Genomic DNA, 18783 nt, shown 5'->3' on the forward strand with positions numbered 1-18783 from the left:
TGGGCAGGGACACCTTCCACTAGACCAGGTTGCTCAAAACCCCGTCCAACCTGGCCTTGAACACTGCCAGGGATGGGGCATGCACAGCTTCTCTGGAAAACCTGTTCCAGTGCCTCACCACCCTCACAGTGAAGAATTTCTTCCTAATATCTAATCTAAATATACCCTCTTCCAGTTTAAAACCATTGTGCCTTGTCCTGTCACTGCAAGCATTTATAAAACATCCCTCTCCAGATTTCCTGTAGGCCCCTTTAGGTACTGGAAGGCTGCTAGAAGGTCTCAGAAATTAACAAGTCCAGCTTTCTCAGACTGTCTTTACAGGAGAAGTGCTCCGGCTTTTTTTTTTTCAATTCTGTTTCTCCTACACTAAAACTTTTTTGGATGATCTGGCAAGATCCTAAGTGTCTTCAGATTCAGAAGGAAAGTTCTACTGTTTGCAGGAGCAGATCACATGAAAGAATAACCTTTTCATTACAATTTGAGCATTGTCACTTTAGCCTGTCAGATTAGAGGGGTTTTGTTTGTTTTTTTTTTAAAGAGAAGTAAATACAAATGCAAAGACATGAAAAAATATATATGTTAAGTATATAGATAAAATACAAATCACAATGAACATATAAAATCATATATCCATATGTTAAAAAAATAAAAATATGTGAGATATTGGAAAAATTAAAACATAAGAAAAATAGCCACCCCCAAAGAATATTCCAGAACCACAGAAGTGTCTGGATGCCTTGGCTCTTCTTTCAGTTAAAAACTAGTTACTTACTTTAAAATTCTAGACCCCTGTTTCAGAGCAGTGGAAGGCTTTGCTGAGCTCTTTGTAGTACACATCACACACAGGCTATTTTTCTGAGCACAGGCTCAGAGGTATGTGATCTACTGGAGTCAAAGTGCAAAGCACAAATAAGAAAACATGCTTTTGCTTCAGCTACCTTCTCTTCCCTTTTTGTGCTTCTTTATTCAGATGAAGCTATTTGTTCAGTCTTCCAGGTTCAGTCATGCTGTTTGATTTTCTTTTTAAAGCAGAAGAAGACTCTGGGGCCAGAATCACTGGTATTTTTTGTGTTGATGCAAATGAGGTTAGAAGTCAGCTTGAATGTCCAGCATGGGCATTTCCCTGAATAGGATAAACTTAGGGTGACATAGAGCTGCCAAAACTTCAGAATTCCCTGCCCCTCATCTCTGACATGAAGAATAGGCACAGTGAAGAAGGCATGATCAAAGCATTCAGCCCTCATTGATTTCCCATAGAAATCCATGTTTAAAGCAGAAGGGATTTAAGCCACATTGTTTCATTTTAAGGATTAAGCTGAAGCTGAAGCAGCCATGACATTGGTGATGTTGCTTATCTGACATACAGATTTTACTTCTTTCTTATTTAATAAAATTAAGGGAGGTAGAAAGCTGAACAGCCATCCATTGGTTGATTAATTGATTAAAATCTTATATGATGTTCTAGATGGCTTACAGTTGCAGGAGTCCTCAGTTTCTGTAGAGCAGTTCTACTTCTGATTCAGTGTAAACTTTTTCAGAACTGGACATGAAAAGAGCTTCTATCACCATAAAGCTTTATGTATTTATAACAGTAAATTCATCAGAATAAAACCCAGTTTTTCCCAGGAAACAATAGTCTACCTTCTTACCCCATGCTATCTAGAAGAGATGGTTACCTCATGGTTAGGTTTTGCATGAGACTAATCATGAGTTCCAGAACTCAAACTCCCTTTCCTTGGAAACAGTCCAGTTGGCATTTCAGATTCATTTATTGTTTTATTGCCATAATGCTTGTTGATTATGATAATTGATCAAAAATTTCAAAGATATAGTTAATTGGTAAAAGTAATTTAGTTGCCTTTTATGTGAAATATTCTTAATTAACAAAGAACATTTAAGTTAATTACCATAATACTGAAGGTCTCACAAATATTAGCTGCAATTGTGCTCACTGTTGCAGAGATACACATTTCTACGAAGAGGCAGAAGGAATAAAATGAATTTCAATAAAATGCTAATAATATGTTTCATTCATTGAAATTTCACTACAAGCATCTTATTCTACTTGGTCTGTTAGCTAACATCAAATCTAATGGCAGTTTAATATTAGATGTGGCAATGTAATTTAATCTACTTTCTACTTTGGTAAAGCTGGAGCAACAACTTGATTTGGTCTTTCTTTTCATCAAATACTGTAATTATTTTTTGCTGTAAAATCAAGCAAATATGATGAGGAAGTGACATACCAAAGGTTAACTGACACAATGACTTAATGAACTGTGTTGTACAAAGTGACACTACCACAGATCTTTTCCTGCCTCCATTTCCTTATCAAAATTTACGGAAATAGGGCTGCTTTCTCGAGTGACTGGTAATAAAGCTTCCTCAGGCAGAGGAAGGAGAGAACTTTGCATTTGCCACTTTCCAGTTGGTAGCTGAGTCATTACTGTTAAAAGCAGAAAAGATGTAGGAGGAATTACCTTCTTCTTCACTGCATACCGAAATAAAGTCGTAGTTGTTACAGTGGTTAGCATGGAGGTGATGCAACTACCATGTTAAATACTGTCTTAGAAAGACCTAAAGAAATTTAGGAGAAACATTAGTTTCAGGATTCCAAAGTCAAAATTTGAAATGGTGCAAAAAATAAAAAATGAAATAAGAAAAAAAAGATATCTTTTTATCTAACATATTTTTTATACACATTAAATATTAAAATTTCAAATCAAAATTAAATTCAATTTCAACTGAAGTAGTGACCTTCTCTAGCTGAAGAAAAAAATGTTGTTGACAAGATTAATGATATTTACATGCCAAATGACAGAACTAAAGCTGGAGTACTGATTAAAGATAATTAGTATAATGCCATTTTGAACCTATGTAAAATTTTATAAAATCAATAAATAGTCAGAGTTTGGATATGTTTTGAATCCATAAGCAGTAAGGATGTATTTGCAAAGGTGTCATCATGTTTACTTATTTGTTTGCTTATGAAGACCATCTTTTTCTTCTGCTCTTTCAGTAGTTCTGAGTGCCACGATGACTTCTGCTACAGTTGTGAAAGAAAAATATTTATGAAAATTACCCTTCTATAGTACATCCTCTTGAAAAGCAATTAAAACTGTTACCCCAGCTGTTGAAATAATACTTCACATGTGTTAGTACCTTGACTTTGACTGAATTTGGTATTCAGGGAACAAGGTCTGACTGAAGCTTTTTTCTTTGTACCTGTGCTACTTTTTCCAAGACCTCTCAAAACTTCTCTTCAGAAAGGGAATTTACAAGGTCTGCCTAATCTGCTTGACCAAATATTGCCTAAAATGATTAAGAACATAATTACCTTTGACTCTCTAATCACTCTGATGAAAATTGAAGGGAAACCATCAATAAATTCAAAAGGAAAGCATTGATCCACGGAAAAAGTTTGTCTAAGCACAATTTCCACAGGAAGTCAGATTAAAAGATCAAAGGGAATTAACACATAACTGAAGACACAAAGGCTTTGTAGCTGTGAAAATCTAAGTACATAAAAGTAGCAAAATATGTAGGGAGAAATAGAGTATTTTATTAGGCAAACTGTTAGTATTGGAAACAGACACATTTTCAGTCATGCTAGACCTTCTGCAAAACATCTTGCCAACAGACAGATGAAGCATAAAGAGTAGGTGCCAGTTGCTATTTATGCTTTCTGATCTGTTTCTGTGTCACCTAAATATGTGCAAAACTTGTTCTTAATATGAAGGGGATTAATGGAAATCCTAGTTCTGTTAGTCTTTCAGTCAAAGACTTGCTCAGTTATTTTAAAGGTTTTATACAAATACACTTCAAAAACATCAGTGGAAGCATTGTGTGTTATCAAGTAGAAATCCTGACCCCAAGGAATGAACACTGCTTTGGAGGTAAACTGTATTTTTGCGTGGCTTGTTGCATACATCACCTTCATGTTTTAAACTTCCTTATAGTGCCATAAATGACACATTTAACTGTGTACATGTAACCTAATCAACCAAAAAAAACAAGTAAATGAACTCAAAGAAGCCTCTCTGTTGCTTTTCCATTAATGCTTTTTTGTGTCTAACTGCTTTGGGTTTTGATCAAAAGAAAAAATATTAAAGAAATACAAAAAAGGCTTTTTTTGAAATGGTTCTCATCTGTGGAATCATTCACAGAATAGTTAGAAGACATCTAATAGAAGAATATGAGCCATTTATCGTCTAATAGAGGAATGTGAGCCATTTATCCTACCTCTTCAGAAGTTTATCAAACATTACTCTTCCTGAAATAATTACATTAAGAATAGCACTGATCAAGAAAACAATATACTGCAATCCTTCTAGATATTTTCAGGCTACAACAATGAAAATGAAAGCAGAGTATTAAAATTATTCTATTAAATTTTATTAATCTTCTACAAATCAGAAAGGGTTAACAGCAACAAGAAAAAAAAAGTGGTCCTTAAAGTCAAAATAAAATGCTTTGGAGTAATGCTGTTCTGTACAGATGCCAAACAGAATTTACTCAGAGTACAGAAACTCCAACACAAATATTTAATGTAAAAAAACTTAATGCATTCTTAGCTCACTAGTCTCAAAGGAAATTAATTGTACTGGTAACTAAATAATTAGAAATGGGAATTTGTGAACATCTTTATTAAACTTATATTAATTTGCAAAATAAGAAAAGAAATAGAAAATTTTTCTCCCCAAAATTACTGTGTATAATATACAGAATAAATTGTAGCTGTAATAAAGGTCTGTTTCTCTCATTTATACGAAACTTATAAACCAAAAAACGTTATAAATGAGGAAGTCAAAAATATTAAATCAAGCAAATTATTACCTTTATAGGAAGCATTTCACTTTCAGTAATGAGGGGTTAAACCAATAAAAACATACTTTTGGAGACTGAGGAGAAAATGTGTATTCTATTTTCAATTTTTACGGTAATAAGAGATTAGGTAGGAAAACATATCTTCATATCAGGAGATATGTCACTGCAGCTCTACCTTTCAAATTCTCTCTAAAGCAGGCTTCCTTGATCTCTGTGAGGAACAGAGACCTGAGGAGAATCTTATAGCTATGGGAGCTTGATCTTGCAAGCTGTCTAAGCATTGCTGTAAGAGCTGCAAGGCAAATAAGCACCAATGAACACTTAGGACAGATTGTGAACCATTTAGTCATACTAGTAAGCAATTAGATGTCATGTTAGAGCCAATGCTGGCTCCTGTTTGAGAAAACATTTGTGTATATGCTAAGTTTGAAGTCAGTGGGGCTTTAGTATGCCCAGCGGGATTTCCCTGAACTGAGACCCATAACAAAAATCGATTCTTAGCAAAAGTAGATTCACAATCTGGTCTCCATTGCTTACTAATTTTGTAGGGTAAAAAGCTTCTGTAAACTAGAGAAACTGTTAACCATGAACATAATCCTCTATAATTCTGCCAAATGTACATGACTGAGGAGAAAGAAAAGCCTTTATGGTAGAGGGATAGATAGAATCTAGAGTACATACACTTAAAAACCTTACAGTGACCATATACATACAGGAACCATTTTTAGGAGTTTTAGCCATTTTTACTGTCAACAGAGGTGTTCTTGATTATGCTGAGGAAAATGGGAGTAAGGGCAGCTGTGCAGAGCAGACTCTGAAAGAAATGTTTTCAAAGTTTCTGTTGAAAAGGCTGTTTCTCAAAGGCAGTTGCTTGATGCCTCATAATGTATTCAAGACACAGTCTCCTTTCTTGGCCCATCACCCTGCTGCACCCTCTCCTCTAAGCTCACTTCACCTGAGTAGATCGTGACAAGAGTAACAAAGCGCTGTTCTCCAGCATCCCACAGAAACCTCAGCGATGCTTTCACTACCTCTTCAGCTGTACTGCTGCAAAGCCAAGCTCCTCGTTATAGACTGTATTTGCTGAAAGCATCAGGTACTAGCTATCTGTTTACCTTCCTTTCATTCTTCCCTGCTGCAATTTCTCTTTATGACTAAGCGACTTCTGCATGAGAAGTGCCTTGCTACTGCTCAGAATTTTAATACAGTGCCTGAGATCTTTCCTCCATTGAAAGTCTCAGAGGATGGTATTAATATCTAACTAATTTAAGATATCTTTGCATTCAGCAAAGGCGCTACTGGGCAAATTACAGATGAGTCTATTGGCAAATGACAACATTTATCATCAAGATCTATTGAAAGATGTCCATGAGAGCAATTTACCATCATAATACAATTTAAAGCCCTGTGCTACCTCCATCAGTTACCTGAGATTAGGTCTAGCCTCTACTTTTAAAATCCCTGCTTTTAGTCGGGCTACACAGTATTCTGTCTGCATAGTGGGCACCAGAGGCTAGATGTGCCCTGAGATTTCTGAAATATCAGTAACCTTTATCCTGGTCACCTGATAAGTCCTCTTACACTTTTCATTAGTTCCAGAATGCTACTACATCAACAAATATTTATTATGGCTTTTTAAAACACACTAATTCAAAATGTTTTAAAATAAAAAAGCATCAGAGTAAATCAGAACAGCAAAGCCTATAAATCTGCAAGTCATTATAAATAACATTTGAAATATGTACTTCTGCTGCAAACGTTTTTTCTGACTTTCATAGCTTGTAGTACCCTTTTATAAGTATTCTTCAAGATCTGAGCTAACAGTTTTTAGTTTTTCGGTAGAGTGAAGTCCTTTAGAGAGGGTTTCCTTTATTTTTTACACTAATGGGAGAGCTTCCTCAGTTGTCTCATTAGTACATCTCAAGCAGTTAGAATGGAAAAAGTTCCAAATACCCACGCAACCTGTGTCATAGAACTCCATCAGACTTGTCTGAAGAAGGGCTGAGTGTCATTGAGAATGATTTGGGCAGTAAGCAAACTGCAGACACAAATAGAAACAGAAGAGCTTTAGATATTAAACAAATCTTACATTTAGCAAATTTGCACTCTGCTAAAGATTAATTAGTCTCCAGGATGCAGTTCAGAGCCTCTCTGATGAAAAAACATGTGTTGTAACATTCAGAAAATGATCACACTGTGCCTTTAAAATTTGCTGTTTCAGGCTTCTACAGAGGACATTCAGGCAACTCTGGTTTAGTTTTCTCAACAAGGGACAGGAAAGGTTCTCCTAGATCCTTTCTGCATCAAGAAATAACACTGGAGTATTTGCTGGTACTTTGAATCATGAGATAAAAGTGCCTGACATTTCCAGAAACTGAAACAACCAACCACTCTAGCTATTTTTCTGCAGCACCTTATCATTTCTTTAGAATGCTGTGGCAAATCTACATGTTTACTATGGTATATTATTTCACCTCTCAAAGGAAAACAGAAACGTGGACATTTACAAGAAGAAAATATAATTATCAGGGAGTATTCTATCTGTGAGCACATAAAAAGTGGGCACATAAAAAGAATGAGATTATTTTCTCCCACAAATCACATATTTTAGATCAATCTATTTTACATCCTGTCCTCTCCATTGTCTGCCATTTTTCATTTTTACTCTTGCTCAGATACACTGTTGCCACTCTCTAGATGAAGATTTTTTTTTTTTTTAATGGGGATTCTGCAGTGCCAAAAGAAAAATATACAAAAATAATGGAACTCATCCCTCCCGGAAGAAAAACAATCAGCCGGAAAGGTATTCTTCACAGATGTTGCAGGAACAGTCCTCCCCACAGTGAGGACACAATTTCTGCTGAACATAAATGAAGCAGAACTCTTGACAGTAAAAACATTATTTTTTCAGGAAGAGAGAATTAAAAATCACTGAAAAGAATCGGATAGTAGCAGGACTCAGTTATAAACATAATCCTCTCTCTACAGAGTCCTAGGTACTCAGAATAGCAGTTGTAGTTTCTCAGAGCAAATATGATTTTCAGGCTTCTAAAATGAGTGCTTTATTTTTTATTACCAAGATTTTCCTCTTACAAACTACAGTGGGCTGGCCATTGATTTCAGAATTACTTTATTTTATAATTTGGGAGGACTCATTGGATCAGATTCAGCAGTCAGAGGCATCGGTTTGAACAGCTGTTGCAGAAAATTGTATTCCTACTTTGATTAATCCTGTGTTGTTTTTTTTTTATAACTACCCTCCAGTTATGCATGACAGGTATCCAAACAATCAAACTTATAGAGTCAGTAGCAACAACCTGAGCTACTGTCAGGAGAAACATCAGGAATGACTGAAAGCATGTGAGCCAAAAGAATTTGCTTCTCAGGGAGAAAAATTTTCATTAAGTCCTCCTCTACTCATGCATTTGCAGGTCCCTTCCAACCCAAACTATTCTATATGCAAGTTTGTTTCTAACAGCTCAAGGTTTCTCTGCTCATTTTCAAAACACCTTTCACATGAACAAAAATGGAATAAAAAAATACATTAAACAGTACTAGATATGTTGTAACAGCTGAGTAAGGGAGCTTAAAAGCTAGTTTGATGCATTCTAAAGCATGTTGTAACAGCTGAGTAAGGGAGCTTAAAAGCTAGTTTAATGCATTCTAAAGCCCTTATTATTTTATCAGTGATAGAAGTAATAAAACCACTAGAATCAAATAGGTAGCAAAAGCTTGAATGTTCTACTCTTCAGCTATTCCCAGAGCCTTACTGTGACTAGATATGCTGCTTACCTCACCTGGTATCAGTCTGGGTCAATTTAAAACTTTATAAAGTATCCTGATTTTAAAAAAATTCAGAAGTCCCAATCATGAAATCAGATAGATACCTTTCAAAAACTGCACTGTATTATCACAAAGCAAAGTCTGATCTGTGGGCTACCTGCCAGTGAAGTAGGGGCAGCAGTTTGTATGACAACAGATGAGTATTATATAACACATGGTCTTAGAAATATTTTTAAATCTCAGGTGTTTTTTCTTAGATTATAAGGGGCAGAGAAAAGTGTGGTGCACAAAACTGGACTCTACTTTAGTCCCTACTCTCTAGCATTACAGCTGAAATCAGATACAACAGCTGTAGACACCCACAACAAGGCCTGAAAGCAGAAATTGCACCAGCAGCACACAGTGACACTGTAAAAAGAAACAAGGAGCACTCATAGAGGGTAAACCTTGGTTAAGATACACTGAGGCACCCGTCTGACAGCCTGACAGGGATTTACGAGAGGTTTGCTGCCTTCAAAGAGCTAAGGTCCAAAATGTTGCTGAGAGGGTGACGCAACTTGTCAAGAGCACAGACTACTATCTATGCTACTCTGCCATGTAGGCATGAATGATGACACCACAAGCCTGAACCTGGGCGGAATCAAGAAAGGCTGCAAAGTCTTGGAGGTGCAAGTAAAAAATATTGCTACCCAAGTTATCTATTCTTTCATTTTACCAGTTAAGAGAAAAGACTGAAAAAAAGAAATAGATGTATAATACAAATCAACTTCTGGCTTCGGGGCTGCTGCTGTCAAGTTTTGGCTTTTATGACAGAAAAAAAAGAAAAATGCTTTGATGACTATTGCCTGTTAGGGAGGGATGGGATCCACCTGTCTACATGTTCCAGTGTTTAACGGGTGGCTACAAAGAGCATAAAGACTCCTTTTTACAAGAAGTCACATGGAAAAGACAAGGGGTAATGGTTACAATGGGTACAACGGGAATATTCCAAATGGACACAAGAGGAAAATTTTTCACAATGCAGGCAACCAGTCATTAGAATAATCTCCCTAGGGAACTGGTGGATTCCCCAGCATTAGACACTTCTAAAATTTGGCTCGATAGGGTGTTGAGCTGTCTTGCCTAGATGATGCTTTTGCCTAGAAAGGTTGGACCAGATGACCCTTGAGGTTTATTTCAAACCTGGTATTTTATGATTCTGTGGTTATCACATAGTGAAAGTAAAATAAGGATTCACTTGTTTCATACATTATCTGTATTTATTTTTTTGTAGTGGTTTAAGCCCAGCCAGCAACCCAAAACCACGCAGCCACTCACTCACTCCCCCCGCCCCCTTCCTCCCCCTGCTCCCGGAGGGATAGGGAGGAGAATTGAAAGAATGTAACTCCCATGGGTTGAGATAAGAACAGTCCAGTCCAGTAACTAAGGGATAACAAAAACCACTGCTGCTATCACCAATTATAATAACAATAAGGAAAATAACAAGGGAAGAGAATACAACCGCTCACCACCCGCCGACCCATATCTAGCCCAACCCAAGCAGTCATCTAGCCCTTCCAGGTAACTGCCTCCAGTTTATATACTGGCATGACATGCTGTGGTATGGAATACCTTTTTAGCTAGTTTGGGTCAGGTGTCCTGTCTCTGCTTCCTCCCAGGTTCCTCTCCTTCCTGGCAGAGCGTGAGACTCAGAAAGTCCTTGGTCAGACTAAACATTACTGAGCAGCAACTAAAAACATTGGTGTTATCAGCACTGTTCCCAGGCTGGAAGTCAAAAACAGTACTGCACCAGCTACCAAGAAGGAGAAAAATGACTGCTACTGCTGAACCCAGGACAACGGTTTTACAGCGCTTTACCCAGGGTGTCCGGAAGCTTTCTAAAGCTGCAGCATTTCCACTTATTTTACCTTACAGTATTACTGCAGGTAAGCAGACAAGGATCAGAGGAATTATGGCCTGTTTTTCAATGGTTTCAGGGACTTGCAATTCCTACTGTAATCATGAGAACTGAACTAAGTTGATGAGCAAAGCAAGAACATAAGTTAAATTACTGTGTAAATCATCTGCCTATAACAGTAACATTGGCAGAAATGGCATTCACACTCCTTACCCCCTCAATCAGGTAATAGTTAGATAAAACTGAGTGCAAAGTGTTTATGTGAGTAAGGAACATCAAACAGTGCGGGTGTTCTCCCTCCTAGTACATGACACTTCTGCAAGCTGAGCTTCTTGACAATCAATATTTGACCTGTATCTGTAGATTTGACTCTGAGACCTGTGATTACACACTCTTGGCAGCTTTTCATTTTAATTACATTTATTTATTTATTTTAGTGGCTAACGGTTTTTTTGGCACCATGCACAGCAGTTATCCAGATGGTCATCTGTTGTAAGGTCAAGCAAAATAAAAGGACTTTTATGCATTCCTTCCCTGAAAGATAAACGGTGTCTGTACTATTGTCTCTCTTATGATATATTAAAAAAAATATATACATTTTTAGAACTGAAATTGTAGAATAAGACCAGAAGACTGAATTACTCATGGGGAAGATCCATTTATTCTCAAGTGGACACTTGTATCTCGTTTTACTCCTTGAAAAGCTCTGATCTAATTATACATTGTATTTGGGTACTGTATGACATTGCAAAATAAATCGATGTACTGATAACAGACTAGTCATTCACTCTAATAAAAAGAAGAAATTTTAAAATTATATTACCTACTTTAAGTGTCCAAAATTAAAATTATTAGAATTACATTCTATCAATACACAGGTCATTTCTTTAATCATGAGGAAGCAGATAGTACAGAGAAACTTTTTAATTACTCTGTATCAAGCTATATTAACATCTTACGATTATTATCTTCTATACTTGGCCCCGTATCCAACAAACTATTGAAGTCACTCTTTTTGAAGAAATCATTATATATTTATTTTGCATCAGAGAAGTAATTTATGAGATGTGAAGTATTCAGTTCACCAGGACTTTCAGCATTTCACTGAAGCTGAGTCTTTTCTGCTCAAAAATGTGCACTCTCATGAGAGGTAAAGCAAAATAAACAAATAGTTTCCTCTTCACATTTCACTTGCTAACAAACAGATGTACTGGGCTGAAAAATGCTTTACTGTAGTAAATATTTATCTTACTAACATGAAGGAAAAGAACTGTATAGTAGAATAGCTAATACAAGTCGTTGTCATGTTTAATCTACACTTTGCAAAATGCAGGCTGCCATCATATGGTGGGTGTTGACCTGGAATCAGAGGTGAGTTCCATCAAGTGCAAGTAATAAGGCGTGTAATTCCATCTCAGCTTAATGTCATCTATATCCAACACACAGTGAAACCAGTCTCCTTCACTATGCTCAGTCTCCTTGGTTTCACCCTCTCCCCTCTGCCAATAGTCACATTTTAGAGACTAGAGCTGAACTCCTTTAGGAAGCTGATCCAGCTCAAATCTAACTGCCAAAAAATAAACAAACAGTACCAAAGGAAAGAAACCTTATTATGTTTTAATAGTGAATTTCCACAAGGTAATGCAGCTGTGGTAATGCATAGTGCATTACCACATAATGCAGTCGATATTTCAATTAGGCAGTTTTTGCCTTAAGAATCATAAATGACAAACCAAAATATAACAGGGTAACGACCACTGTAAGTTCAGCATTTACATAAACACACAAATATACTTTCACTGTGTGTTTTTACTGTATTTAAATATGCTGCATATTAAGCATAGAAATTGTGAAATATGTTCACAGCTGTTCCGTTAACTGTTCAGGTAACAAATATTACTGACAGTATTACAGTGAATTTTAAGGTTCTAATGCAGATTTTAAATGTGTCTTCTAAAGAGTGTTTCTTAGAACTCAGACTTAAATCCATTGATATATCATGCATTTTATTGAACAACAATCTTCATGGAACTGTTTAGTATCAAAATACTATTGTAAAATGATTTTCAAAACACAGTAAAAGTTCTGGTCAAAAACCATGTGAAATAACCTGCTTATGTTAAAGATCCATTTTTATCGTATGTTAGGGCTCTGTTTCCCTGAATACATTTTCTAACTTTTTTCTGGATGTCAAGTAGAACTTCTGTTGCTGTTCTTGTTTGGTTTTCATAATTTTTTTCAGTATTACACCTTTCAGTCTAGTTTTCCTGTATTTCTGAGGTAAGAATTTGAACAGAGATAGAAAATATCTTTTCAAATCCTTTCCTTGCATGTATTAAGTGAATGTAAATTTCTAAAAAATATGCATTTATGACGGCATGTAGGTTAAATTTCACATAAAGGCTCTACACACCTTCGAATTGAGTATGATTCGAAAATCGAAGCACAAAGGAGTAACTAAAAAATCTAAGCATTTCTTAAGATGAACTATAAATTGCTTTGAAGCCTTGACAGCATGAAAAAAAATATTTAATTTGTTTGCCCTTAGTCTGTGTTTGAGAAACACTGTAAAGACCAATTAGTACTGACGTTTGCCTTCCCTGAAACAATATGTACTTTTGAATTTATTTAAGAAGTCCTTTTATGGAATATTTTTTCAAATTAGTAACTAATATTTCCTCAGGACCAAGATAAGGAGACTTCAGGAGCTCTAATAAAATATTTATACATGCTAAATTTTTAAACATCATTTAGTGACAGCTTCAAATAAAAATATGCCAGCCACTTTTTCAAATAAGGAACAGAGTCATATATGAATGGACTCAGATATTGTTTTCCACTAATGATACCCACGTACCTGGCAGATGTTATTCACACTTTTTCTTTTTTTCATACAATTTTCTGCTATTCATATATAGTGTCCTATCGAAATTATATTAATTTCTATTGAAGAATGGTAAAAAATATGTACTGAAATGTTCTGTGTGCATATTTATATGTATTTATTATATATATGCAATTAGACATACATAACAATTTCATGCTGCTAACTCTAAGAATTCCTCAAAGCCATTCTCCCTGGAACTGGGATTACTTTTTGAGTTAAACATATACTATTATATGCCAAGTACAAGCATAATGGTCATAAAATCATTTTATATATGTTATATATTATATATATATTTTATATATGCGGCCTTATTTCAAGGCAAATTAAAAAGCCTCACAGCAAGCACAGCAGGTAAATATAGAAAAGTATCATTCTCGGTTCTTTCCTGTCATGTCATCTGAACTAACCCCTGCCATCAACAAACTAACTGTTTTCCTTTTATTCCAAGGGCAATACAGATACCTGAGTCAGTTCCTCAAAAAAAAAAAAAAAAAAATGTGCAGAGCGTGTACGACTTGTACTAGAGGCTAGACTTTGAGCCTGGAAAGAAACAGCCACACAAGCTACAAAATGCACCACATCAAATTCAGTCATTTCATTCCATCCTTTAAACTGTTTCTACCATATTTCATCTTGCCAAGTCTTGCCAAGCATTTAGTTTCAAAACTGAAGACATTTCAAGCTCTGAAAATGTATAAGCCTTCTGCAATATGCAGTTTCCTTGTTCACTATGCTCCCCTAGACTTCCTATATGGTCTGAATACAATAAGTGTTCAATTTGAACTACTGATGTCCAGATACCTCTGAACTGTTTCATTACTATTTTAAACCAGAATGTGAAAATAGATAACAGGGCTTCAGCTGGTAGTTGTAAAATTTTATGAGAAAAGTTTTGGGTGATGGGCATTCTTTATTAATAGAGGAATCTTCCCTAGGCCTTAAACATTCTCTTTCTCAGTGTTGTGGTTTAAGCCCAGCCAGCAACCCAGAACCATGCAGCTGTTCTCTCACACTCCCCCCCACCCCCTCCAGAAAGATGGGGAGGAGAATTGAAAGAATGTAACTCCCATGGGTTGAGATAAGAACAGTCCAGTCCAGTAACTAAGGGATAACAAAAACCACTGCTGCTATCACCAATTATAATAACAATAAGGAAAATAACAAGGGAAGAGAATACAACCGCTCACCACCCGCCGACCCATATCTAGCCCAACCCAAGCAGTCATCTAGCCCTTCCAGGTAACTGCCTCCAGTTTATATACTGGCATGACATGCTGTGGTATGGAATACCTTTTTAGCTAGTTTGGGTCAGGTGTCCTGTCTCTGCTTCCTCCCAGGTTCCTCTCCTTCCTGGCAGAGCGTGAGACTCAGAAAGTCCTTGGTCAGACTAAACATTACTGAGCAGCAACTAAAAACATCGGTGTTATCAGCACTGTTCCCAGGCTGAAAGTCAAAAACACAGCACTGCCCCAGCTACTAAGAATGAGAAAAATGACTACTACTGCTGAACCCAGGACACTCAGTCTCCAAAAGATGGGACTGTTGCATTCGGTATCAAGAGCAACATTTTTGGTAAGAGATCTTTTCCCCTTGTGACACAATGCCACAGTTGCAAGCCATGAAGTTCCCTGTGAGTTTTAGATGTCATTCTCCTTTGTAAGGGTCTCCAGTCCCTTATGCAACTCTAAATGCTACTTGTTGTCTCAGCTTTCGTGACAAATTAGGTCAGTTGTGAGACAAAGCATGTGAAAGGAATCTTGCTACTAGTGAAGTATTTCAGACATGGGCTTTGCAGAAGCACGTAACTCTTTTCTAGTTCTTGTTTGTTTGTTGGTTTGATTTTTTTGCTAGATAGGAGAGGAGTAGCTTACAGCTTATAGTGTTACATACAGTGATAGTGATTCAAAATATTTAGACAATTTTTTCATACCAGGAAAAAAGTGAGGTTGATTTGATATTAGACTAACATATTTGAACAGAACTAGATAAAACAATGTTTTATTGTAAAAGCGTACCTAGGGGATGCTAAAATAGCTTCACAACAAATGATAGTGTGCAAAACATGCAACATATCAAAAGTTTTGTAAGAGATTTAGAACTATATCTGAAAGAGGTCTTAGGTGCACAGCATAAACGAATTAAAAAGACTGCAACAAAAAATACCAGCTTGTATACATGGCATCCCATGAGATCACAGTGGGGCCTAATATAACTTGACTTTAATGTTATTGATTCCCTATAGTTCAACTTTGGCACATGCCTAGTACTGTGTCAGACGTAAGGAAGAAATTTTTTACAGTGGGAGAGGTAAAATATTGTATGGGGTGTCCCAGAGAGGTGGTAGATGCACTATTCCCCATCCTTGGAGACATTCAAGACCAGGCTGAATGTGGTTTTGGGCAACCTGATCTAGTTGAAGATGTCCCTGCTCATTGCAGGGGTGTTGGACTAGATGGTGTTTGAAGGTCCCTTCCAGCCCAAACTATTCTACGATTCCATGATAGTTCTCATTATCTAATAATTTTCCCTCAAAATGTGTTAGCTGGGAAATGCAGTTTCTTCCAGACATAGATTTCGCGGACATTATTTTGGATTTTAATAAGCTCATTTACTTCCTCTCTGTTCACTAGTCCTCGACAACCAAGCAACTGGACATATGGATATATATCTTCATGTGATATAGGATAGCAACAATACATGATGACTAGTAAATGTAAATCTCCAACTTGAAAGTAACCCGAAAAAGTAATCAGAGCTAAACAAAGGAAAAAAATTGTCAATCAAACAGATAAAAATACACACACAATCTAATTCACCATAGTTGCAAACTTAATTGTGCAAGCTGTTAAAACACTTGCAAAATATTGGTAAACTAAACTCCATTTTACTTTTTATAGCCTCTGCTTTGCATTGTACACGCTTCTTAGCTCATTTACATAGTAATGAGTCTCAGAGACGTAAAGCTTTTCATTTTCACTGAATACAACTTACAAGCATTATGCATGCTAAATTGGAAAGAGAAAGACTTCAGAAAAGAAAATAGAAAAAAAGTTGTATAGCTCTGCGATATATTGAAACAGAATTTCAAGTAAATATGAAAGTTTCTGAGTATTTGTAGGAAGAAGAGGATTGCATGTTTCTGCTATAGCCAAACAAACCCTTTACTGAAATGGTAGTGTTTCTATATTGTGATTTGCAGAGTCCAGAAAGTTTCTATATTATTGAAATCTAGAAACGTAAACCTAGCTTCTGTTTAAGGCATGAGTTCAATAGAGAAGATATGCTTGTATATGTTGTCCTAGAGAAATTATCACAAAATTTTTTAATCTCCTTTAGGAAGACTTCAGAGATTCCTCTGTGAGAAGGAAGACAGCCAGTAAAGGCTCTCCTTCTTTAGTGAGGCTGTCCTGACTAGTTAGGGGAAGAAAACTTTCTTTTGCCATACTGTTGGAAGTTCCAGGGCTTTTCTGTTTTATTCTAGGTCTACTGAGGCAGTCTATGGCACAGTTCAACATGTAATTTTACAGATGCCAGCAAGACAGCAATGCAAGAGCAGGAACACAAATGGGAGTTTAGTCATCCGGTAACACAGCTACAAACTCAACACTGGGTTTACACTGTTATGCAAGTAAACCAAAGGAAAAACACACAAGAAGGTAAAGTCAGTGAAATTTGAAGTTCTTCTAATATTAGCACTGTTATTTTTGCAATGGTTATCTCTAAAACACTTCTTCTGGGGGAGGATGGTAATTATGTGATTGATAAATTATAAAAAATAGATTATATGTGAATAAATGCTTATGAATGAAGAAAGGAAATGTTCAATCCTGTATATATTTGTTAGGCCAAGTTTACAGTTGTGGTGATTGAACATGACTAAAGAATTTTAATGTATTATATATATTCATATATTTCTAATTTTAATATTTTTAGTTATTAAATGAATACATAAGTATGTATTTTACAGATATTTTAATATATTTGCTTATGGGGTTAAAACATTTATTTTTCTTCATAATGATTATTTCAAATCAGTTTAAAACCATTCCTGGAAATCTTAACATACACATCTACTTTTGAAATAGAACCATAGGTTGTGTTTCTACATAGATCAGGTACATTAAACTTACATTATTCTTGCATTGTAAATCTATTTAGTATAACTTAGGTATGAGTTTACATACTTCTATATCAAGGCATTGGAATTCATATCTTTTCATTGTCCTACACATATATGAATACTGCTTCTTATCAAAATGAGGGTTCAAGCAAGGAAGTTTTACAATCTTACCACATATATGGTTTTACATGTAAGGACAGATAAAGCTGATGAAAAGAACCCTTCCTACATAATGACTTTTAATGAGTTAGAATCACAGTGTGGTGTGTTGATACGTTACATTACAGTATGGTCACATTTCTAAAACTATCCCTAAGTTCACATTTAATAAAACACTAGAACTAGCCAAATAGAGTTCTGCAAATGATAACATGATTACTTTCATAAGTGAATAAAATAATAAAGGAACATAATATACTCTAAAAGTGCATCAAGATTAACTGATCATTCTATGCATGACTATGTTTGTCTGTTTTACCAGTTTAGATATTTTCATCTAACTTGACATGCAGTTGGCGGTATTTAATATAAAATTATGCTGTCTATTACATTGAAATAGCTCACAAGACTGTGATGGCTTAGACCATGATAATAACATATATTTCATAACATGAGCAAGCATCTTTGTGTGTACAATACATATTTGACTCATCGTTGTCAGCCTTAGCACAGAAGTTAGGATATCATCCATTTAAGCACTCAGAGCAACCATGGCAAACTTTATAACGGGGCATGCACGTTCTGCCATCACACAGATTACTTTTATTCTCAAAATGCACCATTGACCCCAACAGTAATTTCTGTCAACAAACATCTTTTACCAAATCTGCTCTTTTTAACCTTTGGGAAGTCAGGTAGCCATCAACGTTATGTTAGTTCCATTCATCACAATAACAGATTTTTTCCAATTTGACTTCTTTTAGAGGAAAAACCATTGTTATACAGAAAACAGTCTATTCAAGTACTTGCTCATGTTGCCATTCTTTCTATCAATGCTATATATGTGTTCAAATTTAAACAGAAGCAGTTCAGTTTGGATATAAGGAAGAAGTTCTTTACTGTGAAGGTGGTGAGGCACTGGAGCAGGTTGCCCAGAGAAGTGGTAAATGCTTCACCCCTGGCAGTGTTCAAGGCCAGATTGGTTGGGGCTTGGAGCAACTGGTCTAGAGTGAGGCATCCCTGCCCATGGCGGAGGGATTGGAACTAGATGATTGTAAGGTGCTTTCCAACCATAACCATTCTATGGTTTTACGATTCTATGATTCT

The sequence above is a fragment of the Pezoporus flaviventris genome, unplaced genomic scaffold, assembly GCF_033815535.1.
Source record: "Pezoporus flaviventris isolate CSIRO_AGI_PZ_B2104156 unplaced genomic scaffold, CSIRO_AGI_Pfla_v1 ptg000036l, whole genome shotgun sequence".
Lineage (NCBI taxonomy): Eukaryota > Metazoa > Chordata > Aves > Psittaciformes > Psittacidae > Pezoporus > Pezoporus flaviventris.